General features: G+C 50.8%; 1 long non-coding RNA gene across 2 annotated transcripts in view; it reads right to left on the bottom strand.

The window, feature by feature from the left end:
- LOC308338050 overlaps positions 1–27,580 on the bottom strand; it is a 155,075-nt gene that overhangs the window by 104,664 nt on the left and 22,831 nt on the right. For both annotated transcript variants that reach the window (XR_013966363.1, XR_013966364.1), the window contains exon 2: positions 21,906–21,996. This is a non-coding gene — a long non-coding RNA (uncharacterized lncRNA). The remainder of the gene's footprint in view (positions 1–21,905; positions 21,997–27,580) is intronic.

Here is a 27,580-nt window from a genome sequence, read left to right as displayed (position 1 = left end):
GATACTCTTTATCTCAGCTAAATGGGAAGACACCATCTGTGCTTGCCAAGCTAGAACCAGAATATTCCAGATTGCTTCCCCTTCCCCTCCCTTCCATTCTTGAAGAAGATCCATCAGGAGTCTGTCCACCCGAGCTGCCCTGTCTCAGGTTCTCAGCAAATCTCAGAGACCATGGCAATCACCTCTGACTCATTCTCAGTCACCAATAGTCCCCTCGCCCACCTGTTCCCCACAAAACTGCCCAAGTGATCTCAGTTACTCAGCTGACAAATACGGGCAGAGCCCTTGCTAGGGAAGCAACAGGTACCGCTCAACCCTGAGGACCAAGAAGGGTGCATGACCGAGTCCCTGCCCTCAGGACCATCCCAGAGTGCTGTGGGAGGAGTGGTCCGTGCCATGGGGAGAAAGGAAGCAGGCAGGAAACAGGGAGTGCTTGGGGCTTAGCTGTTCTCCTTACATGGTCAGCCAAGGTCTCATTCCCAAGGGGACAGGCGAGCATGTTCTCAGGGAGGGGAGGGGACAAACGCAGCAGGGGCAGAGTATTCCAGGTGGGGAGGACAACAGGTGATCCCTGTACCGTGGGGGACCACAGTGGCCCCGTATAGTGAGCAGAGGGCGCTCTCCGTGGTGTGACCAGAGAGGGCAGATACCCAGGGCCTCATCGGGAGCGATGCGGGGACGGCATGTGTGTGCACCAACTCCTTGCCAGAATGTCTTGGGAGATTTCCATATCTTCAGTATCCCAAGAAAAGTCAGTCATGACAGCCGGACGCAGGCACACAGACTGATGCCAGCAAAGGGAGGGAGGCTTTGGGGCTTGGAGGTTACAGAAGTCATCAGTGCAACTTTACTAAGCCAATCCGCTTATCCTTCCTTACGAAATCCTCACAGTCATACAGACACTCAGGTACTACCCTCACCTCCTCCCACCCTATAAACGAGGAAACCGAGGCACAGAAAAATCACACCACTGGTCACACGGCTACTAAGTGGTGGGGCCAGAGCCAACCGTGGACACCTCTGCTTCTTCAATGGGACCCGATGACTTCAGAGCACAACAGGCAGTTTCTACGTGCTGACGGTTCAGCGAACTCCCAACAACGTCATCGTTATTGGGATAATAACATAATAACATAACATAACAACGTTATGACCATTTATCTGCTTATATGAAGAACGCTGTATTAAAAGGCCCACGTAAGCTTTCCCCCACATGCTCAATCTGCTTCCCAGGCTGGAGCCTTCCCCATCGACTCCACAAGAAATAACCACGTTACTGCAGGCTGCTAACACCTCACACCTCAACTATCCCAGATGAGCAACGCGGAATGAGTCAAACACCATGAGGGAAAACAGCATCTGGCATCTTCTCCCGGTTACCCAGAGAACCGGACTCTGTCGGTGCTCAAGGACATGAAATTTTAAGGCTTTGGACCCAGGAATATTCCCCACGTCGATGTAAGTACATATGGGTATGAAAACTGTCAAGGACTTGTCCCCCCACCCCCGTGTCCCCCACCAACCCATTCGGACGACACCCAGAACCGGGAATTCTGACTTGAAGGAGACCAGGATGCTGACGGGACGTGGTGAACATGCCGCAGGGCAAACAGCACACATCCCAGACCCGTTCCTGAAACTCTAGGGTTGGACAAGAAAGACCCTAAATCCTGTTTTCCTCTCCATATGTGATCTTTCTCTTCAACCTACCCCTGCTTCTTGAAGCAACATCGGTATCCAAACCACAACCATACCCCCATGTGACCCAGCCCGCTCTCAGGGCCACCCCCAGCACGCCCACTCCCACTCCCACGCAGTCACTCGCGCTCTGTGCGCGGCCGCATCGGCAACCCCCCTGCCAAGGCTGCTTCATTCGGGAGGGTGGGAGAGACAGGCCTCCCAGCCTGTCCCTGAGCACGCAGCTCCGGGAGGCGGTACTGGAAATGACCCCACGTCACTGGTAAGGGAGAAGAGCCCAAGCAGGAACATGGCTTCCTAGTGGGACTGTCGGTCCTTCCTCCAAGCTGTGACGTGAGCCCAGATTCAGACCGAGGCAGGGACGAGTGTGTGTCTGTGTTGTTTTGTATCTTTGTGGACTCTGGCGACACAACGGACTGGTCCTCATGCCAGGCACTGAAGAAAGCAAGGGGGGAAGGTTACAGACACTGAGTCAGTCTGATCAGCAGAGAGAAGCCCGCCCCACCCGTGCTCCTGGCAGCCCGGCCAGAGAACCGACAGCAGCGACCCGAAGAGTGTCCTTCCCTTTCACCGAGGATTCCCAGCCCCCAACACCATGGGATCTGTCCCCTGCACTTCCTTCCACTCCTCCCATCTCACTACTCAAGATGAGTCTCAGCTCCGAGGCAAAGCTGATGTTCCCAACTGTAGTGCTTATGCTGAGTGGACATAAAGGTTCAACTCCACAGTCTAAAAATCAGTTAGGGAGGGATAACACCAAATGAGGAGTTAAAAGACCAGCTTTCTGAACCTTGAACTAGCGATATGACCTCAGGCAAATCAGAATTTCCCCAGGTCTGTTTTCCCCCATGAGTGTCTCCCCGGCCCGGGCACCCGTCCAGCAGTCTGCACATGCCGGCCCGGGGCGATCCCACAGCGATCACCGCCCTCCCCTCATAGCCGAGAAAACACAAGGCACCAGGTCACACGTGTGGCCTCTGACAGCAGAGCGAGGAAAGAGCGCAGGCCGTGTGGGCCCAGCACACGCTGCGGGAGCACAGGGCTACGGGATTCCTTCCAGCTTCACCCTCCACGATTCCTGGATCTCGGAATGAGCTGTGCTCAGCAGGTCACGTTCATGCCAGCTTTTCGCAGCTGCTCAACACCCTTCACAAATAACAAAGCCTTAATCTTCGAACACTGAAAGATTTAAAGCACCAAAAACACTGACTTTAATAAAAGATCACCCTGAAGCGAGCTAAAAATACACTCGGTGTTTCAAATGCTCCTTGACCATTCCACTCTCGGTTGATGTAGGAAGAACTAAGCTATTAGCTAAATTGAGAGGTGGGTGGACACGAGACAGAGAAAGGTTTCGCTGTTGAAACACAGCTGGTGGACCTCTCCCCACTGACCCCGGCAAGTTTACCCTCCATGCCACTCCCAGACAAAGCAGGGAAGGAGAGAGGGCACCACTGGAGAGAGCCTGTCTTCATCTGGCTTCAGCATTTCACAGAAAGGACGAGCTAAAATCTGAGGCTCTCGCAGAGTATGGAAAACCCACCCTAGTTCACATGCATCTCAGTCTTACGGATCCCACTGGAGGCTCATCCCTTCTTCTTTGAAAGTCTCTCCCTGATCATTCACCCACATGCATGAATGAAACGACCGCTTTCAAGATCAGGGATTCTAGGACTCTGCTGCACACAAAGTTGAGCTGTCTCATTAAAATGCAGATTCGTGGCCTCTACACCTATGGGTTACGGTTCAGTGGGTCCGGTGGGAGACTCAGGAAGCTCCATTTCTGACACACACACCGGCAGGCGCACACACCCCTCACCCTGCCATTTACACAGGCAGCCGACCGTGCCTGTCACCACGCAGAGGCTGGAAGAGCAAAATCACAGCCTAGAGGACGTCTCCATCCGCCAAGGAATGGGGCGTCCTCTCTGCCACCTTCCTTGTGCATCTGCTCACGACTCCCAGTGCCCCACCCTCGAAGCCTGCCTCCCTGCTGCGTGGTGTTAGGGGAGCTCCCGCTCTCCCCGTCCCCAGGAAGCCTCCGCAGCTACGTGCCCCGCCCCCAGCATCCAGGCGACAAACCCCCAGGGCAGGTGGAGGTCCGTGGCCATTGCTGCATCTAAACCCTCATTCTCCGTCATTCTCCGGCCACACCCCCACACCGCGCCTGCAGGAAGACCTTCCATCCACAGGTCAGGCAGCCCGCGGCCACAGCAGTGACCGCTCATTCAGCGAGAGCAAGGTACTACGAAACGGACTGGTACAGAACACCGAGACACTGAAAATCAACATGAATCATCCGGCGTAAGAGGCTCTCTTTATGGAGTCACTCTCCTATGCAATCCGTCCCACAGTGGTGGGGGTCTCGGTTCCCGGGATGCGCGGGCACAGAGTTTCTGACCAGACCCGCATGTGTTCAGATCGAAGGCACTGACGGCCGGCCTCCACGTGCCACCAGCCGCGCCAGTGATAGCTCCCGGGGCCCTCATGCCAGCCCCGACACGGGACCTGCCACCCGGAGGGCCACAGGAGGACGAGGGGCCGGCCCACAGGACACGCAGACTCCATCCGGGGCCCTGGGAGACTCCAGGCCTCAGGCCAAAGGCAAGAACCTGTGGTCCAACCAGACATCCAAACACACAACACAAGACCCCTGCACCCACACACGGTCCTGCTCTTGTCAACTACGCATGCACCAGAGCGCTGACAACAGGCTAGACAGGGAGTCAGGACGCCGGCTCTCCTGAGCCCGGGGAACAGTGCAGAGTGAGAGACCCACGCGGGGACAGCGGATCTGGCACGGTGTGAAACAGAAAACACCACCAGGAAGAGAGCAGCGTGTTGTCAGTCAGGGCTGTGCTCACTCCTGCGGGGAGGGAGAGCGGCAAGCTGGGAAGGGCACGTGTACCTCTAGAGGGCTAGGAAGGGTCTGCTTCTTAACCTGGAGGTGGAAACCTGCATTTACCTGGTGATGGTGAGTTTCCGTTCTACGTACTTTAATGGAACATTTTTCTAAACGCTGAATGGGGCTTTCCAGCAAGCCTGGTGCTCTGCTGGTACTCCTGGGGTCTGCCCGTCCCCGGGCCCCTCACTCGGAGGCACAGCTGCCTTCTTTCCCTCGACAGACTCTCAACGGTGCTTCCCCTTTACGGTTTCCTTTCCGTTCCTCTACTGCCAGCTTTCCAGTAAACAAGCACGGTGCTTACGTACTGCCACCCTACCCCGCTTCTCCCCGACACGAGCACTGACGGGCAGCAGCGGTCCCACTTGATATCCCTGGGCTTAGCACAGGGCCTGGCACCCAGCAGACACGCAGGAGGCATCTGCAGGACACACAAAACACAAAAACCATTCTCTAAACACTGAGCTGGAAGAAGACGCGCAACATCCACATGGACACACGGCAGTCCTGCAGCAGCAAAGCCAACGCCGAGTCCTCTGTGGCAGGCAGCACAGCCTCCTGCCAAAGCTGCTGGCGATCAATACCGCAGGCATCTGGCTGGAGGTCGAGGGAAGGCGTCTTCAACGCGGTCAGGCGAGTTACATCAGAGACACACCTGGATAAGACACAGCTTGGGGTGTGCACCTGGGAGTCAGGCCTAATAGGATTACCACCTCTGCTTGACTGTCTACGAAGCAAGCGACTTCGTGGACACCTCATTCCACCACCAGGAGCCACGTGCTGGGAGCAGTGCGGCATCTGACCCTGGAGCCTCGAGCTGGCTTCTGTGTCTTCCTCAAGGAGGGATGGGGGAGTTAACCTGCCACTGCGTCCAGCGCCTCGTCTCCACATCCATGGGGGAGCGCTGGTGGGATGGGAGCCCACCGGTCACAGACGCTGAGAGGAAGCCAGAATGTCCCCCTGCACCACCCGCCGCGGGCACCCAGCATGTGCACATGTCCCCGAGGCTGGCACGCCAGATGGTCCCACCCGGGGCAAGGCAGCTGCCAAGTGACACAGAGAGGCCTATCCAGCCCGCCTGGCTGGCTCCAGCAAGTGCATCCTCACTGGGGTGCCCACGGCACAGTGGTGGCCCCCTCCCCCGTGGTACAGTCCTGGCTCGGGCTCCAACCACCCAGCCTCCTTTGGGAACTGCCCGATATTCTTCCAACAAATGCTTTTTCTGCTCAAGCTCTTATTTGTAACCAAGACCACATGGACTGATGCCGGAAAATTCTGACAACCTCTGGCTTTCGGAAGTGTAAGAGGAGGACAAAAATAAAACATCAAAAGCAGCTAAACCAGAGAAGCGATGGCTCAGAAAATAAGACTTAGCAAAGACTCACACTGCAAAGTGGTATTCCACACGTCCGCCTCGTCTTCCTTCTCTCACCCTGACCTTTACGCTAGCGCCCTTGTTTCTGCAAACACACACTTCCTCTGCCCGACCCAGAGGAGGGCACTACAACCAGAAAACAGACCGAGTTTCTTTGTGCTCTTCTGTCCACAGCTTCTTCTGTTCTCGAATTTCTCTCTGATTCTCGGAAACCAGAAAAACGTGGATTATGACGCTTCTTAGCATCACGGCAGTTTAGCCAAACCTCTGTTCAAGGTCCACCGTGTACAAGGCACTCTGCTCTGCATTTGTAGCTTGAAGTCAGGACAAGCAGAGAGAGGACAATTCAAACACAACTGACCCTTCTGTAACTCAGGCTTGAGAATTTTGTTTCTCAATGTAAAACACCCAGGCGATTATTTTGTGAGTGTTCTGGGTTCTATACAATATACTCCAGTAGCACAAAACCGAAAGGCTCAGTGAGACGGCCTATAAGCCAGAAGCAACCACACATGGGTTCTGTCTGGCCCACAGGGCCCTGGCATTATGGCTTTCCATCAGCTCCTTAGAAGTCTGGATTTCTATTAGGATGGGAAGACCTGGCTCCCTGCCCCCCACGTGGGCCACCATATGGTGACACAGGGCAGGTCCCAGCAGCATCTGCTCCTGGGTAAGGGACACGCAGCTTTCCAGTGGGTCACAGGACTCAGGCTCTGTGATTATTTACTATCCAACCCAGGTCGCTGGTTTGTCACCTGTCTGGCCCCCAGAGGCATATGACTTTGGGATTCCTGCTTCCGACGCATCACCGAGCAGGCTTTAAAAAACAGACACACACACTTATCTCAAATGCTCCCAAGTTTCCTTTTTCCACAGGGAGGAAACGGGGGAAGACATCCTTTCCCACTTCAGTCAAACATTCCCTGAATCTTAGACTTTCCAGAAATATTCAACTTCTAAACTACGGTATCTCTTAGTTCATCATTACATTGTGTATTTAAATGTTTGGCTTCAGGAAACCATGAAACAGCGTTACGTCTCCCCAGCTTCTTCACGCTGCCACCTGTCAGGCATGGGGAGGGGGCCAGGGACGTGAGTCTAGTTCACTCGGGAACAAGCAGGCAAGATCATTCAAACGCTTTTGCCTGGACCATCACGTTCCTAGAACAGAGCAAACATCATCGTCATTTCATGAGCAAAAAGCATCTGGTACTGTAAGAGCAATATTTTTACACAGCGATATATATGTATCGCTCTTTTTTCCAAATGTCCTTTTCCTCCTATTAAAAGGAAGCAGATAAAATTCCTCACGCTCTTTGTTCCTATGTGGCCCCAAAAAGAGCCTGAAAATGCTGCTGCTCAGTCCCTCTTGGTGACGGCTCGAGTGAAGAAGGAATGAGCAAAGGAGCAGACGTACCGAGGGACAGAAACCAGCATCTGGGAGGACGTCTCGCCGTCTACACCCCAGGGCCCCGAGCCGCTGCCCCCTCCCTTCACAGACACCAGGACACACAGAGCTCCACGCCACCACGTCCACGCCATTCATAGCGCCCAGCTCCTGCCTCCTCACCTGGACTGAGAGAACACCGACCCCCGATCCCGCCGGCACTCCAGGCTTCCCCCTCCCCTGCGTGAGTGACGGAACCGAAGCTCCATGTGTCGTCTCTCTGTCCAGGGTGAGCAAGTGCTTCCTGGGCCACCTGCAGACCCGGCAGTGATGTGAATAGGAAATCTGGGGGCGTAGGGGAGAGGTGACCCATAGGATGCTGGGAAATGCGGGCAGAGGGCAGCAGAGAAGGCAGAGATTTTGGAGTGAAAAGCAGGCTCTTTTCTAGCTGGGAGGCCACAAAAGGTGGTGGTAACGACGTGGCTTCTGGAGTCGAGTAGGTCTGGGGTCAGGGCTGACTCAGCCATTGTGACACAGCCTGGCCCTCCCGGAGTCTCCCGTCCCCTTGGAGGTCACGGGTGGATCCCCACAGAGCAGCCTGGTGGCCCGGCATGGGAGAAGGCCCCAAGATGGCACCCCAGACCCAGGGCACCACACAGCAACAATGGTGGCGACCTTCTCTGTGGCTCTCTCTTGGGGTTTTCTGCTGACCTAGGAATGCAGGGCTCTACTTCTTAAAACAGTTTTACACTGCAAAGGCCTGCAAACTGTGAGCCTCCAGGAAAACTGTGGGAAACTCCTCGAACCTCCCTGGCCTCTGCTTCCCAGAAGGAAGCTCAGCTAACGGAAGGTGCTGTCTTCAGTCTTTCCTAGTTCAACCAGCCTTCCTCACCTGCACAAACAGTCCCCCAAGAAGCATCTCGGGGTCTCAGTCCCTCAACAGCACAGCAGGTTAAGAGCTGGAGTCGCTCACAGAAAATCAAGTCAGTCTTGTTATCGAGCCTCAGGTAAATCCTTACAGTGTTCATGACGCGAAGGAAATGGGCATTCCTTCGGACTGCAGCTGTCCTGAACTTACTATTTTAATAAGCTGGAAAAAACTCAGCATAATCTGGACGCTTATAGGTATAGCTAATGCCACTGCATTACACAAGATTTTGTTTTTAAAAGGGAAAACAGGGGCGCCTGCGTGGCTCTATCGGTGGAGCACCCAACTTCTGAATCCGGCTCCGGCTGTGATCTCGGGCTCCGTGCTCAGCACAGAGTCTGCTTCCCCCTCCCCCTCTGCTCGCTGCTCCCCCTGCTCATGCTCTCTCTGTTGTTCTCTCTCTCTAAAATAAATAGACTAATCTTTTGAAAACAAGTGAAGGCAAAGATGCAGTGAGTGTGCTTCTGTCCTGTGCCCCGCGTTCCCAGGCAGGGTCCTGACGACAGCGTAATGGGGGCCCTTCCAGTCTCTGCCACTTCTGAAAGTGCTAAAAGAAACTGCTTCTGCCCACGATCCTTCTGGACAAGCTAACTGCCAAAACAGTCTTCGCCTCGGAATTCATCAAGCCCAACTGCACACACCAGTCATCTCTTGCTGACCCAGGCTTTAGTCAAATTACTGACAAAAAGTAGAAAAACGAATGGCTACCCCATAAATGCAGTTTGTTTCATGACAAATCCTCTCCCCTCAGTGTCCGTGGAGAGAACAGTAAACCCCAAAGCATAAAAAGATAAAGAAAGACCTGTTGATGAGGCTGTTTTGCCAGAGCCCAGGCAGCCCACATGTCCTGCCCCAGAGAAATGTCATGTCCATTTCAACAGTTGAGACTTTAAGAGAATGCACTGAACATGAGAAAAAGACAAAGCCTTAAAAGTCCGAAGAAAAAAAGAACTAAAAGAAGTAAACGGAACCTGGATACAATTCTGTCTGCATTTGTCTACAGCAAGCGATGTTGTTGTGTCTGGGAGGGTTGTACATGGAGGGCACTGAACAAGCCCAGCCCCTCTCAGTGCTGGGGTGTAACTACAGCAAACAGTATTTAACGGTACAGTAACATCCGCTGTGCATTCAGCTCCTACCACGTGCTAGGTGCCGTACTGAGCCCACACGTGTACATGTGCACAGAGAGCAAAGATACAAAAATCTACCTGTTAACATGGATGTAAGACTCACATACACACATATGTTTTATATATATACGTATATAAAATCTCATTTAATCCCTACAATAACCCAGAAGCAAACAACATCCCCAATTTACAGATGAGAAAACCAGGGTTTGCAAGGTGAAGTAACTTCCCCACGGTCACAGGCAAAAAGCTGGAATTTATACCCAGATCCATATACGACACTTAACACGCTACCAAGGGAAACTCAACAACAACTGAACAGCCACACAGGGAAATCAGAGAGAAACTGCCACTGCCAGGCATTCTGGAGACATTCTGACCACGGGGTCATCTCTCTAACCAGAAATATAAGTGCGCTAGGTGTCCACCAGGCAGCTGACCATGTTGTACTAGGGAATCCAGGATCGCGGGCACGGACTACCTTGTCCAAGATCACATCCCTCCTTCTAGTCAAAACAAAGCAACTCCTGAAACCATGACCGTGGGATTAGACTCACAGGCGAGGGAACTAGGATACTGCACCACGCAGGGTTTCCCGAATAACAGAGGAATCAAAGTCTGGGCAGCTTCTGTCGGTGGGACCCTTCTACTGCTTCTACCCCCAACATTCTCACCTGCTGGAACAAAAAGGTCAAAATGCCCAGCTCCCTCCCCATAAAATGACAGAATTCACCGGATTCAAGTATTCTGAACAGTAGGCTGAAGGTCTAAACGGGGGGTGGATGGAGACAGGCGACACGGGGGACCCTCAACCCTGGCATCACAGTCATGTGCTCTGCATACTGGGCTTTTAGAAAGAAAATACACACACACACACACACACACACACACACTCACTTAAAGAGGAGGTTCCATTACTAAAACCAAAACTGTGATCTTGCCAGAATTAGCAGGAAACACAGTACTGCAGAGAATGCCCACTTGTGTGTTAATTTTTTAAACAAAATATAAACAAGTTGTAGATGTCCGCCACTTGGGAAGAGATTGTTTTTGTTCTGCTCTTCTGCCCTTTCTGTATAAGCTCTTGTCCTAGCCCTCCTCGTTCTCCTTTTCAGTGTGCACGTTAAGAGAACAAACCACAGGACCTGCCTCCATCATTGAGGCAAAAACACCGCCAGAGCTTGGAACGCTAACAGAGAACCTTCCAGAAAGCTTTCCTGAGAGCCACTTCCCCGTGAGCACCACTGCCGGCAGCACCACACTCAGGACCCAGGGCCCACACTCAACCCCGAGAGCGAAGGCCCAAGCATGGATGAAAACATCTCCAGCACCTTCTGAAGGGCTCTTCTAAGTTCTACAGGAAACCAAAACAAAAATAAAGCAAAGGAGTATAAACGTTCTTCTAAAAAAACACATGCTTCTGATCTCCCCAGGGACATTCAGCTCCCATGCGCCAGCCCCATCATGCCTCCCACTGAACACCACCTCCCAGTAGAGCAAACCATCTCAGGGGCATCATGCTTCCCATGGTAGAGACTGGGCGACCCCCCACCAACCAGCCAGCACTGTCACTGGGCCCCAGCTTCTGACCCATGGGGCGCCCCATGAGACGCTGGGGGACAGACATGCTAGCACAGCTCATCCGCAGGGAGAACCCCCTCTCTGAGCAGAAACACGGCCAGTTCACCCCCGTGATGGACTCCACAGTGAATCTGTCAATGTTACAACCACGGCCTCCATGAAAGGCACCAGAAACCGGGTTCCTGCATGAGAAGCCCGCTGTCGGGGACAGCCCTCACCGAGGATGCTGATCTCAGAGCCGCTCGGCCTCCCCCTGTCCCCTCTCCAGTGGCCACCACAGCTGCAGCTGGAGGAACACACGCCTTTGAGCAGAATCGCCGAATTCCATAAATGCCACCCTTTCTTCTCCTCCCCCTCCGAGAGCAGGGGGTGTCCCAGGACAGACAGAGTATTTCATTCACACACTGTCTGAAGAGCAATGTGTTCTACAGGGAAGAAACAAAGTGGTTAAAATTCTCAACCCAATGAGGGGGCCTACTGAGGACAATCTGAAATCCAAACGACAAAGCTGTGGTCTGTCTCCTACAGGTTCTGAGTCACAAAGTCACCGAGCTCAGAAATGTAACTCTTCCTTTCCCAACATCAGACAGTTCCACGGTTCCTGGCTTCCCCCGCGTGTGATACACTTCTCCCCTTCCCGGTCTGTGGGATACAAATTATAACCGAGACACACATCAAGTGCAACATCACCTTGGCCACATAGCCGCATTTTACATGGGGGCTGCCCTGCAGCCACAGAATTTAAAGCACTTGGAAACTGTCAACGTCTGACTCCTCCCACACTCTCTTCTAGCAATCTCCCAGCACCATGCAGAGCTAGGGCCTCATGCCCTGGGAGCAAACGAGCTCTGGCCAAGCCCTGAAACCATGTTTTCTACAAAGAGGGGTAGTTCTGCTTTTAATTAAAAAAAACTTAATTTTTTAGAAAAGTTTATTTTCCTCTGCTGACCCTCAGAATTTAAAAAAAAAAAGGTCTTTTGGAACACTTAGGGTGCTTCCGTGAAGTTGAGGGTAACTAAGGAAACGTTCTGCTCGTACTCGGGCCAGGGCCTCGGAAGTGGCCGAGTGCCAGAGGCACCAGCTCTGATTGTGGGCGAGGATGACCGAACTTGGGAAACCTCGCCCGCACGTGGGTCAGCTCACCCGTCATTGCATGCAGGGTGCCGTCGGCCCCACAAGCTCTGGTCCCTGCCCGAGTCACCGCCACGGCTCCAAGAATCCCCTCACTCCCAGACACATGGAGAGACAAGGAGCCAGCCTGGGAAGGCACGAGGGAGAGACACAAGGACACGGAGGAGGAGAGGGGTCGCCGGTGTCCAGAAAGGGTCCCTACCAAACCTGCAAGAATCCACAATGCGGTCAGAGCTACTGTTTTTAAAAACTCAGTCAACACGCAGGCATCTCTGCAGGACCCGGCTCCCCGTTTGTTTTAGCTCCACCTCAAGACAGAAATGAAAAGGACCCCGAGATGGGCAGTGGCTTTAATAACCACAGCAAGTAAGAGACTTTTGAAGCTTCAGAAATCCACGAATCTGACTTCCTCCAAGGTTTACAGAGTAATCGAAAGTCAATGCTTTTCTTTTTATTTAATTTGTTTGAATATTTTTTAATTAACATGTAATGTATTATCTGTTCCAGGGGTACAGGTCTGTGCATCAGCAGTCTTACACAGTTCACTGTGCTCACACAGCACATGCCCTCCCCAGTGTCCATCCCCCAGGCATCCCATCCCTACCACCCCCTCCCCTCCAGCCAACCCTCAGTTTGTTTCCTGAGACTAAAGGTCTCTTGTGCTTTTAAGGAAAAAGCAGAGTCTGGGTTTTGCACGCAGCCCTTCCTGGAGAGAGAAGAGTGTCTCGGGCAAGCTTCCATGGCAGTCAGCAGGGAGGCCGCGGGGCCTTCCACCCGTCTCCTGGGGGTGAAGTCAGCGGGTACTGAAGGGCTGTCACCGCCCAGAGCCGCAGGTCCCCTGATGCCCTTATCTCGTCACCACCAGGGCCAGAAGGGACTGTCAGGTTATGAGGCAATGGTATTCACCGCTTGAGGGGGGGGGGCGGGTCGTCCACAGAAGACACATCCAACACGCAGGGAGGACCCAAAGCAGCCACACGTGTCACCACAAGGGCCACATCGTGAAATAATCCAAGGTCATCGGCCTCTCCTAGAAGAACCACACTGCCCTCCTAAAAACTGCTTAATTTCGCCAGAGACCTGCTCTCAGAATGCAGATTCCTTCTTTCCCAGAGTTTCCGATCGCCCCTCTGGTGACCCAAGCATGAGGGCTTCGTTGAAGCAGTCACCAGGGATCGCGATCACCAACACCGCCTCACTGTCCAGCCTGTCCGGCCCACAGGCACGCCCTTCGTGGGTGGTCAAGGACAACTGGCATTAAAGCCCTATTATTCCGCTTTCCATGGAAGAAGGCTTAATGTGTCAGCCGCACTTTAATCTAAGGATTACGCGCTTATGCTCGGAAAATTCCTTTTAGAAACATCAATACGACTTTTTTAAGGATTCTTATTTTTTGTCTCAAAGCCTATTTATTTATAAATTTATTGGCACTTTATATCCAAGATGAAAGCCTTTCACTGAGGAGAGCAGACAGCTACGGCAGAGTTACCAGGAAAGCCTGGGTCGCTGCTGAGACCATCCAAACATACATCACACCGTAAACATAAGGGGACGCCTGGGAAGGCTCACCCCCGCGGACCGGTGAGAAACACCAAAGCTACCAGCCCTGCCCTGGGGTTTGGGAAGACTTGCACACAGACTTCCTGTTAAAGCCGGTGAAATGAACATGTAGAGCTAGTCGTCTGCCTCCTAAAACCCCCAAACAAGAATTAATGCTTTTAAAGCATAAAGCCACAGGGACGGGGACAACAGGAGAGGTTAAAAGATTAGAGCTGGGGGGCACCTGGGTGGCTCAGTGGGTTAAAGCCTCTGCCTTCCACTCAGGTCATGATCCCAGGGTCCTGGGATCGAGCCCCACATCGGGCTCTCTGCTCAGCGGGGAGCCTGCTTCCCTTCCTCTCTCTCTGCCTGCCTCTCTGCCTACCTGTGATCTCTGTCTGTCAAATAAACAAATAAAATCTTAAAAAAAAAAAAAAAGATTAGAGCTAGAAAGCAAATGGATGCTGCCAATAGACTCGGCAGATGCGAGAACTCAGTCTTCCCATTTGTGAAGCCTCGTTCTCAAGCACGAACAGACATTCAAGGATCGCCAGGCACACAGAGCAGTATCTAACATGAAAGCCAGAAGCAGGAGGGGAAAGAAAGCAACGTAACAGAAGTTAAATTATGGGGGGAGCTTCAAAACGAAGGAAAAATCATATGTTCAACCCCCTCGGAGAACTAAGAGAAAATACTCTGTCCTGAAATCACAAGTTTCAGCAAAACGGAAGCATCCAGAAAACAGCCAGCAGGACAAACAGAGCGGTCAGAAAATAAAATGAAAACGTTAACAGAAGATGAGAAAGCGAAGTTGAGAAAATACCCCACGAAAATAATGGGAGCAAAGCCAAGGCGGCCACAGGACTGGTGAGTCCGCACTGATGGGAACATCAGAGGGAATGAACGAAGATGGAGGGCAGATCAACACTGACTTCGAGAGAATTTCTAAAAATGACACGAGTTTCCAGCCTGAAGGTGCCCATGTGGATCTCAGCGCAGCAACTGAAAAGAGACCCTCCCCAGCAGGGAATGGTCTCACGAAATTTCAGAGCACTGAAGATAAAGAGAAGAACTAAGAGTCCGAGAGAAAAACAAAAGTCAGCCTGACAAGGGGTCGGGCATCGGAAAGCATGAGGCTCCTCCCCACCTCACCAGCAGCCAGAGGACAAGGCACAAGCCTTCCCCTCTCTGAGGTTCACAGACGTCCAAGCAGGAATTCCACACCCAGCCAGACTCTCAACTAAATATGAACGTACTCAGATACAAAACGACTCCGAAGTCTTACCTGCCGTGTAATTTGTTAGGAAAGTTCCAGAAGATGTGGTCCGCTACAAGGGAGGAAACAGAGAAAGGGGAGAACATGAAGTGAGGCAAACAGAGAAGCGGTTCCAGGAGGAAGATCAGAGAAGCCCCAGGGCAGTGCTGAAGGGAGAGCCCGGGCCGAGCCGAGGCGCCCGGCAGGGCTGAAGGGGCAGCTGTCTGGACCGCACCAGGCACAAGCCTCAGGCAGAGACCTTCTCCACAAGATGAAATTGATCGAATACCTCATGTCTTAAGATATTGAGAGCAGACTCACATGGAAGGTTAAATTAGTGATTAGTACACACATTTTTTAAAACAAGACAATTACTGGGGCACATGGGTGGCTCCATCGGTTGAGTGTCTGACTCTTGGTTTCAGCTCAGGTCATGATCTCAGGGTCGTGAGATCAAACCCCACACTAGGCTCCATGCTCAGCGAGGAGTCTGCTTGAGATTCTCTCCCTCTGCCCCTCCCCCTGCGCTTTCTCGCTCTCTCTCCCTCTCTAAAATTAACACAAAACAATGATTAAATCCCAGAAAAACAAAATCTATGTGCATGGAAGTTCAAGTAATCCATGTATACAACACAGTAGTCTCTCCTCACCTGTGGGGGATGCATTCCAAGACCCCAGCAGGTGCCTGAAAACTCAGACAGTGCCGAAGCCTAGACACCCCGCGTGTTCTCCCACACGCACACCTAGAGTAAGGTGTAATTTCTAAATCAGGCACAGTGAGAGATTAACAACAGGAACTCCTACGAAAATGGAACAACTATGACAACAGACTGTAACGAAAGTTACAGGAGTGTGGCGTCTCTCTCTCTCTCTCTCAAAATACCTAGCTGTGCTACCCCCAGACTTCTGGTGATAGTGCCAGATGATAAAAAACCCGTGGGATGAGACGGAGTGAGGGGTGACCCACGGGCTGTGGCCTGGCATGTAAGCGACCTCTGACCTCCTGACCGCTCCGAGGAGGATCCCCTGCTTCTGGACCACGGCCGATGGCGGGGACAAGGGACTACCGTGAGCGCATCTGTGACTCCTGCTCCCAGGGGAGAAGGTAAATAAACACCCAACGAGAGAGGGGCTGGGGAGAGCATCAGCAGAAAGGGGACATGAAGTGCTGTTTCACAACGAAGCGAATCAACTGAACATGACTGAACTGTACGCTCAAAAGTGGTCATGACAGGGGCACCTGGGTGGCGCAGTGGGTTAAAGCCTCTGCCTTCTACTCAGGTCATGATCCCAGGGTCCTGGGATCCAGCCCCACATCGGGCTCTCTGCTCAGCAGGGAGCCTGCTTCCTTCTCTCTCTCTGCCTGCCTCTCTGCCTACTTGTGATCTCTGTCCGTCAAATACATAAATAAAATCTTTAAAAAAAAATTTTTTTTTTAAAGTGGTCATGACAGTAACTTCCATGTTACATGTTTTTTCAATTAAAACAGAAGCATCATCACCTGAAAGGTTCTTTAAAACACAGCTCACTAGACCTCACCCACAGGACCCTGATCCGACAGGGCCACTGCAGACCTGAGACTGCCTATTCCGACATTCAACCAGGCCACATTGATGTCACTGTTCTGGGAACCAATTTTAAGAATCACTGTTCTGCTTCCGAGGTTCTGAGACCCTAGACAAAGAAAATAGGAGTATGGGGAGGAGGGTGGGATGGTTATGGACCCCAACATGGCACACTCTGGAAGTCCTGAGGGGGACTCCAACCCCCAGGCAGCTGCGGCGCCCCGGATGGCCCGCACCCCCCGCCACCGGCGATAGAGTATGTGTGAGGGGTACAAGCGAGCCTGTGGTCTCTCGGCCACATGCGAGCTCCGTGACAGTGTGGTCGTTGACAGGATACGGTCACGGCGTGGCTGAGAATACTAAGTAGATAATCATCACAAGAACTTTGTTGCTGACATTCAGGAAACAAGGCTGACTGGGATTTCCCACCCACAAAAAGGGGTCAAGTTAAGACAGTGACAAAACTACTAATATTTAATCCCAGACTACTTAGCACGGCAAAAGGCTCCCAAGGAACTGAGAACAAAGCAAGGAGGATTAAATCTCAGAACCTATTATGATTCCCACAAGCACTTGGCAAATGGAGGGTCGTTTCTCCAGAATTAGTAGCTAATCTCTCTATTCTCTGCAAAGGGTTGTTCTCTGGAATATCAATGTCATTGTAAAACCAGGTGTTGGAATCAATGCTCAAAACAGCACCGCCTTCCTCCAAAGAGACAACAGAAAGCCACGTGTTCAGACACAGGCGGTAACAGAGGGCTCGGAGCTTTAACTCCTGAGGACAGCCACATGGTAAACAACTTCTTGTCAAGAGAAACGCCAACTGAAGACAAAGGCACGGTTCAGGCAGATCTGTTCATTCAAGAACTATGTGAGCGCCTCCCACACGCCAGGCGGCGAGCAGCGGGGGGAACACGGGCCAAGGCCGCTGTGGGGCCAAGTGCGTGGGTCTGGCCGAGAAGCCAGCTTTGGAAGTTTCGAGCAGCGCCGTGTTTCTCCAGAGGCCCCTGCAGGGAGGGAGCCCCTCAAACTGTGGGCCCCCGCCACGTTTTTCCTTGAGTGGATGGCTGCATATTTGGGGTATATAACAGATTACCCACAGTGATACTAAGTTTCCAGTGTCTTGAGTCCACAGTAAGTACAAAGAAATCATTGTCTTTGTCCTCAGAGAGCAGCATGACCCTCCTCCGACCTCTGGGTCACACCAAGGTCTGAGCCCCCGCAGGCAAGCCTCCTACAGGAGTCCATCTGAATAATTTCTCCGTAAGACATTCTCAACGCTGTGGGATGATATTCTTCATGAAGAAACTGGTGAGGCAGCACTCGGGTGGCCCGAGCCCCGCTCCAACAGGAGCCATGTCCTCACCCCACACTGCAGGGTCAAATCACCTCCGGGCCACACAAATCTTAGCTTCCTCTGAGGTCCTAATGCAGGATCTGATTAATCAATCAGCCAACATTCCCGGGGTGAGTGCCAACCCCAGACACGGCTAACTCTCCCAAGCATGTGGCTGCCACCGTGGGACACTGCAGGTGTGGATTTACTCGGCACGATGCTTCCAAAACATGCCTGGGGGCACCCGATGCAGGGGAAGCCGGAGACCATGCTGCAAGTGAACCCACGAGCAATGCTTCCTGCATTGCACTTAGGTACATCCAAACAGTGGCCTACTGTGCCGGAACCAAGGAGAATTTCCCTCTCTGCTCCCTGGGCTTATTATCACTCCAAACACCCCCATAATCCTCGCAAAGACCAGCGTGGCCACAAGAAGTCAAGACACTTGACGGCAGCAGGTGTCACTCTTACAGGTCACATGACTCTGGACCTCGGCACCCTCACCTGTCACATGAGGACACTTCGCTGGCAGGGCTGTTTTAAAAATTCACAAGGGACAGACTAGCAGGTATCAGGCGCTGTCCTAAGTGCCCAGCACATATCCATTAATTCAGCCCTTCCCAGAGCCCCGCGGTGGACACCTTCATCCCCATGGCACCGGTGAGCAGACTGGGGCACACGAGAGGTTAAGTAACGGGTCAAAATCATCTGTGGCTAATAACAGCACCCATGCAACCCGGCCTCAGCATCCGAGTTCTTAATCCTTCTTTATCCTGCCTTCCTGACCAAGAGAATCATCCTTATACTCTTCCTAGACGTCTACCTCCCTCACTCCGCCACGTGATCCTCGTGTGCACGTCGGTACGACCCCTGTCCAGAGGCCGAACAGGAAGTCAGTCTTAAGGAGCTGTCCTTGACAAATTAGACGCCCCCGAGGCTGGAGTTCTGGGCGAAGAGCTCCCTGTCCTGAGGACAGAAGACGCAGCTTCTCTAGCACCACAGATCAGGTGATTCTGCCTCTCCTCATTTTGCTTCTGAAACCCTTCTTTTTAGCCAAAGCAGTTAAGCCGACGGTTTCCAGTTTCGTGAGGAAAACAACTGTCATCAGTCTTCTCCACTCTCATTTTTCATTTATCCCTAATTCTGCACCACTGAAAAAAATTACTGAAATGAAGAGCAGGACGGAAGCTGTAAAAACATTTTAAACACAGAAGCAGAACGTGTGAATGGATACGTACCATCTCTCCCTCAGAAAGAGGAGCTACACCTTAACTTTATTACAATCATGGCAACAAAACCAACCAGTGCAGAGTCTGACCCCCACGCACAGCCCCTCCCGAGAGGCTCTGATTTCAGGGCAAAGCACGGTCATCCAGATCACTGCCCCAGAGGGTGACAAGGAGCATCCCGCCCGATGGCAGACGGTTCTAAGGCAAGGAGTGAACACTGTCGGGACGTCACGCCTTTTGCCATCTTTACATCATTCCACACAGCTAACCAACTGTACTTCCAACATCCAAATAAATGTTCGACCTCACTTCACTTTCCTAAAGGATATCTCGGGCTGGAATGAGCCAAGGCAGCCGTGACGGCCCTATGAGGGTTTGCAGAGATGAGTCAACGGCATTTCTTTCCTTTCTGTCTGTCGGAGCACAGTATGGGGTGACGACAGAGCAGTGACTCACACCCATAAAGCATCTAGGCACATACATGAAAACACTACCAGGGTTAAAGCAGTGTTAACCGCTTCACCTGTCTCTGTTCACGACAATGCCCTCTATGACCTCCTATCAAGAGAACAAACTTTTACAACCTCACGTAAGCAAAAAGAGAAGCATGCCAACAGTGATAGATGAATCTGCTATACCACATTCTAAAATTTATTACCCTGCATGCTTTTCTTTCTGTTGAGTTTTATTATTTATTATTTGTAGCCTGAGATGGGAGGTCTGCTTGGCTTGCTGGGAGGAGCATGTCCAAGCTCATGGCCCAATGCAGACACGCTGCCTCAGACAGTCGGCTGCCACCCCATGGAAACGAGTAGGACCTTCAGACACTCAGACACACGGCCACATCAATGTAGATCATTACGTTATGGAAAGTGCTTATCAAATTTATAAAATTAAGAAATTAACCAATACACTGATTCAAAACTGAGAATGTGGTCATGCCATTCCATTCCCATTGCATGCTTTTGTTCTGACACATACAAAGCACAATCCTGGAGTGGAGCTTCAAGTTCACGGGAGCCTCTGGGAGGCTCCACACGGGTGAGAGCCTACGCAACTCTCGCCATCTTATTATCCCTGACATACAGTAGCTTCTCGGTAAATATTTGTGGGATAAATGAATAAATAAAGGCATTCACATTAAAATAAGTGGGCTAAGGCTATTTCAAGACGCAGTGGTTATCACCACTGTGCCCTTGCTTTTACGAAGTAAAGCAGGAGTTGGCAAACATTTTGTAAAGCGCCAGTGGGACACGTGTTAGGTCTTGTGGGCCCTACGGTCACTGCTGGAGCCACCAACCCCGGTCTCTCTCACAACCGTGCAATTCTGCTGTTGCAGCATAAAAGCCGCCATGGATGAACATAAACAAATGAACATGACCGTGTCTGAATAAAACTTTGTTTATAAAAGCCAAATTTATCTATAGACACATCCAAGTCCCACAGGAACCACTTCCTTCCAATGAACATTCTAGTCCCTAAAGGTTTGAAATCAGAAGGCTCGCCCAATTCAGCCAGACACATTTTATTTGGTCAAAAACTGGGCAATGCATATGTGCTTGTACCCCACGGTGCCCATCACCCCTTAGGGAGCAAACCCCAATTCCTGTCCTGGTACAGGCCTGCCCCACACAAGCCTTTGAATCTAAGCGCTCAAGTCCATAGCAAGAAACCTCACTGCCGTCACTAACTCTGTGGTCTAAATAAGACACGAGAATCTAAGAAGCTTCCACTGCCCGACAGGGCTCACTTACAAACAGACTTCTTCTAACATAAGGCTCGAAACGGGCAGCTATAGCTCATTAGCCTCTCCACGAAGAAATGCCTGGATTCCCAGGGCCCACCGCGGGAGAGCCCAGCCCTGTGTGGAGGACAGCCACCATGCAGAGCCACCGAGGGCTACCAGAGATCACGCGGGACTGGTCCTGATGTTTCTCCATCTACAACTAATCACAGCTCAACACATCTGCAGGGTTTGAAGGGAAGTGTCAGTTCGGTAGTCAAATCATGGCGATGGCGCTGGGAGTCACTGTCACTGTCCTGAACGCTGGTTTTAATACGGTAAAACCTCAGCTTCACAGGACCGCATCTCCCTGGCACATTCTCCTGGGATTTCAGGTTAAAAACTCAGTGGAAGAGCTTCAACCCTATTCAAGCAGAGACTAATCTACTTACGAAGCCCGCAGGGCACAGACGGACAGAGCACGCCGAACGAGGAAAACACGGCCGCCCTCTTACGCAGGGCCCACGCACGGGCAAGTGTGAATCCCAATCAGTCCTTTATGGACAGACAGATCTCCTATCAAACATGCTCACACTGCCTATCAGTCCATTAAATAAATCACTGCTTAAAGGTTTTTATCGGCTATGAAGGGGTCATAAATCCAAAATTACACCTTTTAATAGGAAATCACAGTTTAATTCAATGATTTTAATTCAATGTGTTTTTATAATTTAACAATTTAATTTAATAATTTAATTAAATAATTTAATTCAATGTGTTTAATTCAATGATTCTACATCTCATAGTTTTTGAGCGTTCTAAGATGCCGCTCAGGGAAGACATCCTTATTTTTAGGAGCTACGTCCCAAAGAATTTAGGATAAAACGTCATGATGCCTGCAATTTACTTTTCCTTTACACACTTCAGCAGAAAAATGTACAAGCCCTCAAACACACACACGTACACACACGCGCGCACACACACACACACACACACACACAATGTGACAAAATGCTGAGTGTTAAATGTAGGCAGGGGGTACACAGGAACTCACCACACATTCTTCTAACTCTTCCATGTGTCTGAAATTCATAGGATAAAAAGTTGCACAGAAATCTTGACTCACCTCTCAAGCGGACGGTGATCTTCTTTCTCTTAAAGAAAAGTGAATGGCTAATGCCCAGGACCACATTCGGGGCTGGTCATGCTCCCTCACCCTGCAAACATAAGCGAAACAACGTGTTACTAGCAAGGAGTTTATTATTAGATTCAAGCTATTTCCGTTGAGACAATGTTCTTCAGCGATGACAAGCCTCTAGATTAGTCAATTAGCTCGAACTAGTTGCATTTAAGCAAGGAGAAACGTGAAAAGAGAAAAAATTGATCCCTCACATCCTGAATGTGGGGAACAACCGTTAGCCTCACCCACTCTAGGAAGTTCTAGAACAAAGAAATTCCTTATTAAGTTTCTCTTAACTCACATCAATTTCAAGGCAGTGACACGTGACGTCGCCCAAACCTCCACTCAGAAGGGAAGGGGAGCTTCCAGGGCTGGAGTGTGACTGTGGATTTCTGAGACCCCACATGAGGCTCCCGCACACCCTCGGAGCCACACCAGACCTCTGGAGCCACACCAGGAGATCTGGACCTCCTGGATCTCCCAGGCAGACCCACCAGGTGCCCAACGACAGCACAACAGCACAACAAGGACATTCAACTAGAAAACAACAGCAGGGATGAAGCCTCTACTTAGTTCTTCCGACTCCAAGCTCAAGGTGTGTCTCACCATACAGGTGGCCCCCCAACCCCACGGGATGCTCTCCTGAAAAGTAACCTCAAGGCCAAGAGGCCAAACACAGTCGCATTTTATCTGGGGGGGAGGGGTGCACTGCAGTTTGCTCCCTGAAGCATTACCACTCCTGGGGCGCCTGGGTGGCTCAGTCGGTGAAGCATCTGCCTTCAACTCTGGTCACGATCCCAGGGTCAGAATCACCGAGGAGCATGTAGTTTCCCCACAAGATGACCTAAAGGGGGCCTTTGTGCGCTGGTCACCACAGTCCTCCTGCTCGCAGAGGTTTACGAGGATCGGCATCCAACGTGCAAAGGCACCGCATACGAAAGCCTAACAAAAGTGAGTCAGGATCCCTGTGCCTGGTTTTCAGTCCCATCTCCTCCACTCACCAGCTTGATGAAAAATCGAGAGAACTGCTTCAGGCTGCTTCCTCCCCCTGGGGACCGGGGAACACCTGTTCCCAAGGGTGCTGCAACCCTCAAGGAGACAGGACAGGTCTCGATGCCTCACACACTGGAGCACGTGGACCCCAGGAGCACTCACCAGGAAGTTATGCCAAAAGCTACCCAAAACCGAGGGAAGACACATGACGCTCCTTTGGAAACACCAATTTTACTCCAAGATTTTGGTGAGGATGAGCAAACGAATCAGCAACTGAAAATGTTAATATTAAAACAAACATGTATTGCAAGCAGAATGTCATCACTGCATGAATTTTTAAGCTCCAACTCCCATCCTTACTTGTCCAGCTCATTTCCAGCTACACCCTCACTTGGAGGGGAAGGGAGTGAGGAGTGGGCTCTCCTTTCCCATTAGGGGGGTTCTCGGGAGATCGAGTGAAGCTGGCAGAGACTTCAATATCACGGGGAACCCAGGATGCTGCAGATAGCCGTTAGTACAGAGAATTCGCCTCAAAATCATAGGGCCCAGATTTTTGCCCGATCTAGGGACATGGGTAGACAGACATCTAGGCACATGTGGTCCCATCTACACCATGCGTCCTGAGGTCCATACTTCCCGAATCCCTCTCTGCCCTGCCCTGCCTGCCCCCCGCCCCGGCACGTGCTGTCACCAGCCAGGGCCCCCTCCCTCCCAACAGCTCACACCCCGGGCTTCCCTCCAGCCCCACACTGCGAACAGGTGTGGCACCTGTGCCCCCGTCATGTCAGTGAATGCCTGCGCCGTTACCAAAGCAAAAATGAGCAAAATAAGCTTCCCAGTTCGGTCTGTCTCCCAATGTCTTGCCCACACACAGACCCTGTGAGATAATCAATGTTCATCAGTGTTTTAAGCCGCTACGTGTGGGGTACCTTGTTATTCGCTGACCACATGTCAGACTAGAGAATAATGGAAACAAATCCCATGCACCTAATACCCCAGGGGCTGGGTTTGGGGGGGTCTTGTGGGGTTTTATGGAAGATGTGTGTGTCCCTCCTTGACTCCCTCCCATCCACTCCTCTGCACAGATAACCAGTAGCCCCAACTGTGATTTAATTCCTCTGCCCGTCTATATGTTTTCATCACATGCGTATTATTCTCAGTATGTGGCTGCATTTTGCCGGGTTTTAACCAATGAAAAGTGAAACATGAGTGTTGCCTCTTGCGACGCGGATTCTGAGACGCACCCCTGGTGACTGGTGTGATACAGTTCCCTCTGCGTGAACAGAGCCACAGCTCACCGCCCCACTCCGCTGAGGACCCCCTGGGGACTTGTCAGTTTTTGCTATCAATTTTGCTATCAATTGCTAACAATTTACATTCCAGCGCCTGTCCCTGGGGCACACATGGCGTTTCTCCAGGGTGTTCACCTAAGAGAGGGGGCAGAGCATGGGAGTGCATGTGTTCAGCTCTTCTAAGTAATGCCAAATTGTTTTCCACTGTGGTCGTGTACAATGGACTCTTCAGCCGCCTTTCCAGTCTCTCCCAAATAAGAGGCATACTTGTTTTGCTAATTACCAGCAAAGCTCTCAACCAACAAAAGGGAAAGCTTTTCCTGTTTGCAGCATCACTACCGCAAATAAATAGTACTCCAAAGTAGTGACCCAGACAGCTGGAACATATTAGTCACAGGACATCAGCGTTGACTTCGGAATAATGATGCAGACCCAGCCAGCACCACACACTGCCTGCGGGTGGAAGTCAAATTGGATTGCTAGACCAACATTCAATTCCCAAATGGTTTTTCTTCCTGGTTGACTCACATATAGGGTCCCACCTTACTGTGTGCATCTCAAACCGGGGAAAAAATTACCTCACATGCGACCCAGCCAAATTCAAGATTAAAGCAGCAGAGTCTAATTATTTCAACGAAACTGTGCCGTGTTGTGTTTTTAACAGAGAGCTGATTATGTTCTTAATCTTTTCACCTATAAGATGAGATTGTCATTTATCATAACTAACTTTAGGTGCAGTAACTCCATAAAAAAATACTTGGGCTTTCTTTATTTAAAAAATGTCCCTCTTAGTTTTGCTAATTCCATTTCTTAGGTGGCAATAGTCATTTTGACGATAATTATTTGTATTTCTAGTAAAAACATGCTCTCAAGCTTTCCTACTGGCATCAATACAAAAAATGAGAAATTCTTCCCCCGTGGGCAGGAAGGAGAATGGAAGCCTTACTGTGAGTCTCACAGAGGCTCACCTCCCGCCACTGAAAACACTGGAACCAGACAACCAGAACTGGGTTATTTCAACCCCACCTCTTGATAGTTCTTTCTTTCTTTTTTTCTTTAAGATTTTATTTATTTATTTAACAGAGAGAGGCAGGCAGAGAGAGGAGGAAGTAGGCTCCCCACCCAGCAGAGAGTCCGATGTGGGGCTTGATCCCAGGACCCCGAGATCATGACCTGAGCCGAAGGCAGAGGCTCAACCCACTGAGCCACCCAGGTGCCCCTTGGCAGTTCTTTCTTTACAACCGTTGACCCTGTGAGGTAGGCACTATCATTACATCCATTTTACAGACAGGAACCTCGAGGTGCAGAAAGCAAGTAAGTCGTGCGCAGTCATGAAGCTGGTGACTGGCCGACGGAGGACCTGGCTCCAGGCCATCTACTCCAGAATCCAGAGTCTTCCACGTTCCTCTGGGCTCCTGTATTTCAAAGGCCGGCTCTGCTCATGAGGGGATTACAGAGAACAAGAGGGGAATGCAGCCCGCACAGGGTGGGTATCACATTCACACCTGCCCAGGGGAGGACGATGTGTGAAGTGCCCCAGTGCGGGGGACAGGAGAGCACAGGGAGCCCACTGCAGCCCAACCCTTGCTCCCAAGCCTCGTGTGCCCACAACAGATGACCCGACAATTTGTACATGGTCACTGCCGTACCCTTTTGTTTTTGCTAATATTACAGTCTCCTCTTCCTGTCCTACCCTAAACAGAATAACCTTGGCAACCAGATCACCCTTAATGATATTTGTAAAGGTTAGACATTCTTCACCGAGACACTGCAGCAGAAATGGACTCTAAGTAAACACTTGGCTCATTCAGCTTTTCTATTACTGACTTCAGAAAACCTTAGGCACTCCTTTCACATAGAAACATCTCTTCGAAGTATTTCCGGTTTCCTGGAAATCATCCCAAATGATCTGGCCAATAAAGAAAAAGCCTGATTACAGGACTAGCCAGTGACAGATGAAAGAAATTCCAGCAACAGCACGTACACAATTGCTCCCAGCACCCCTCTGCCAGACCTAAGCTTAGGTATTTAAAGTATAATGTGGTGTTGACCAAATCTGTATGTTTATAATTCCATTAAGAAGTTAAAAAATTAGGGTGGCTCAGTGGGTTAAGCATCTGCCTTTGGCTTGGGTCATGATCTCGGTCCTGGGATCGAGCCCCGTGTTAGGCTCCTTGGTCAGTGGGGACTCTGGTTCTCCCTCTCCCTCTGCTGTTCCCCCTGCTTGTGCTCACTTGCACTTTCTAGAATAGATAAAATCTTTTTTTAAAAAAAAGTTAAAAAAAGTTTTTAAAAAGGTTGATTAATTATGCTATTGGATAAGTATAAAGATTGCAAAGTGTAAAAAAAAAAAAAAAAAGTATGAAATGTGGATTTTGGAAAAAAGCATCCAGATTAGCCACCAGCAAGCTCCAGGGTCACTGGTCCCTTCTGCATCTACAGTGGGGTGGGGGATGCTGAGCAGGGTCAAGTTGAGTACTGGAGGTCTGTCATGCAAAACCGGTGCAGTGCAATTCCATCTTTCTGGGCCAACTAAGGCAGTCTATTAGTAAGCCACACAGAGGAAACAGAGAAATGCATTTCATAAAAGGAAAAGGCTGAATCTTGTGTCGGCTCTTGTATTTGATCTGGAGTGGAATAGGGGACCCACCAAGGGTCAGTTTTCCAGAGGGAGGTGGCCAGGACAGGGCAGGAACAGCCTCATCTGCTAGGAGGTGTTAGAACAGAAACTAATGCTAATGCTTTCTCAGTAAATGCCAAGAGCCAGACCTTCTGCTGAGCAGGCTTCTTCCACTCTGCTTTAAAACCCTCACTCACTAACCCTGAGAGAAAATATCGTGAGACAGATCCCTATTTAGAAGATAAAAACACAGACTCAGAAATTAAATGACTTGCCCAGAGCCACAGAACGAGGACACAGATCTAACGCCTGGCTTGAAGCACATGGAAGGCAACAAATATCCACTGAACAGGGCTCTACATATCTTCTCCACAGTAACAGAAAACACTACTTATGTCACCAGGATTTTGTGAGGATAAATTGAGATTCTGTACATAAAGTTCCTTGCTCAGTGCCTCACCCCTAGTATCTACTGGAGTATGTGGACAACCATATTGATATAAAAAAACTAGGCACAATACCAGCCTGGAATACAAGTGTGATGATGACAATGGGTATAACCAAAAGTATAACAAGACACGCAGATACACATAACAGGCAAAGAAAAGCAAATAAGCCATGAAAAGATACTCAGCATCACTGATCATCAGGGAACTGCAAATTAAGATCACACGTGGGTGATTCAGTTGGTTAAACAACTGCCTTCGGCTCAGGTC

This window comes from Martes martes (assembly GCF_963455335.1).
Source record: "Martes martes genome assembly, contig: scaffold_113, whole genome shotgun sequence".
Lineage (NCBI taxonomy): Eukaryota > Metazoa > Chordata > Mammalia > Carnivora > Mustelidae > Martes > Martes martes.
Note: the sequence above shows the minus strand (reverse complement) of the source record. Positions and strands in the feature narration are given on the sequence as shown.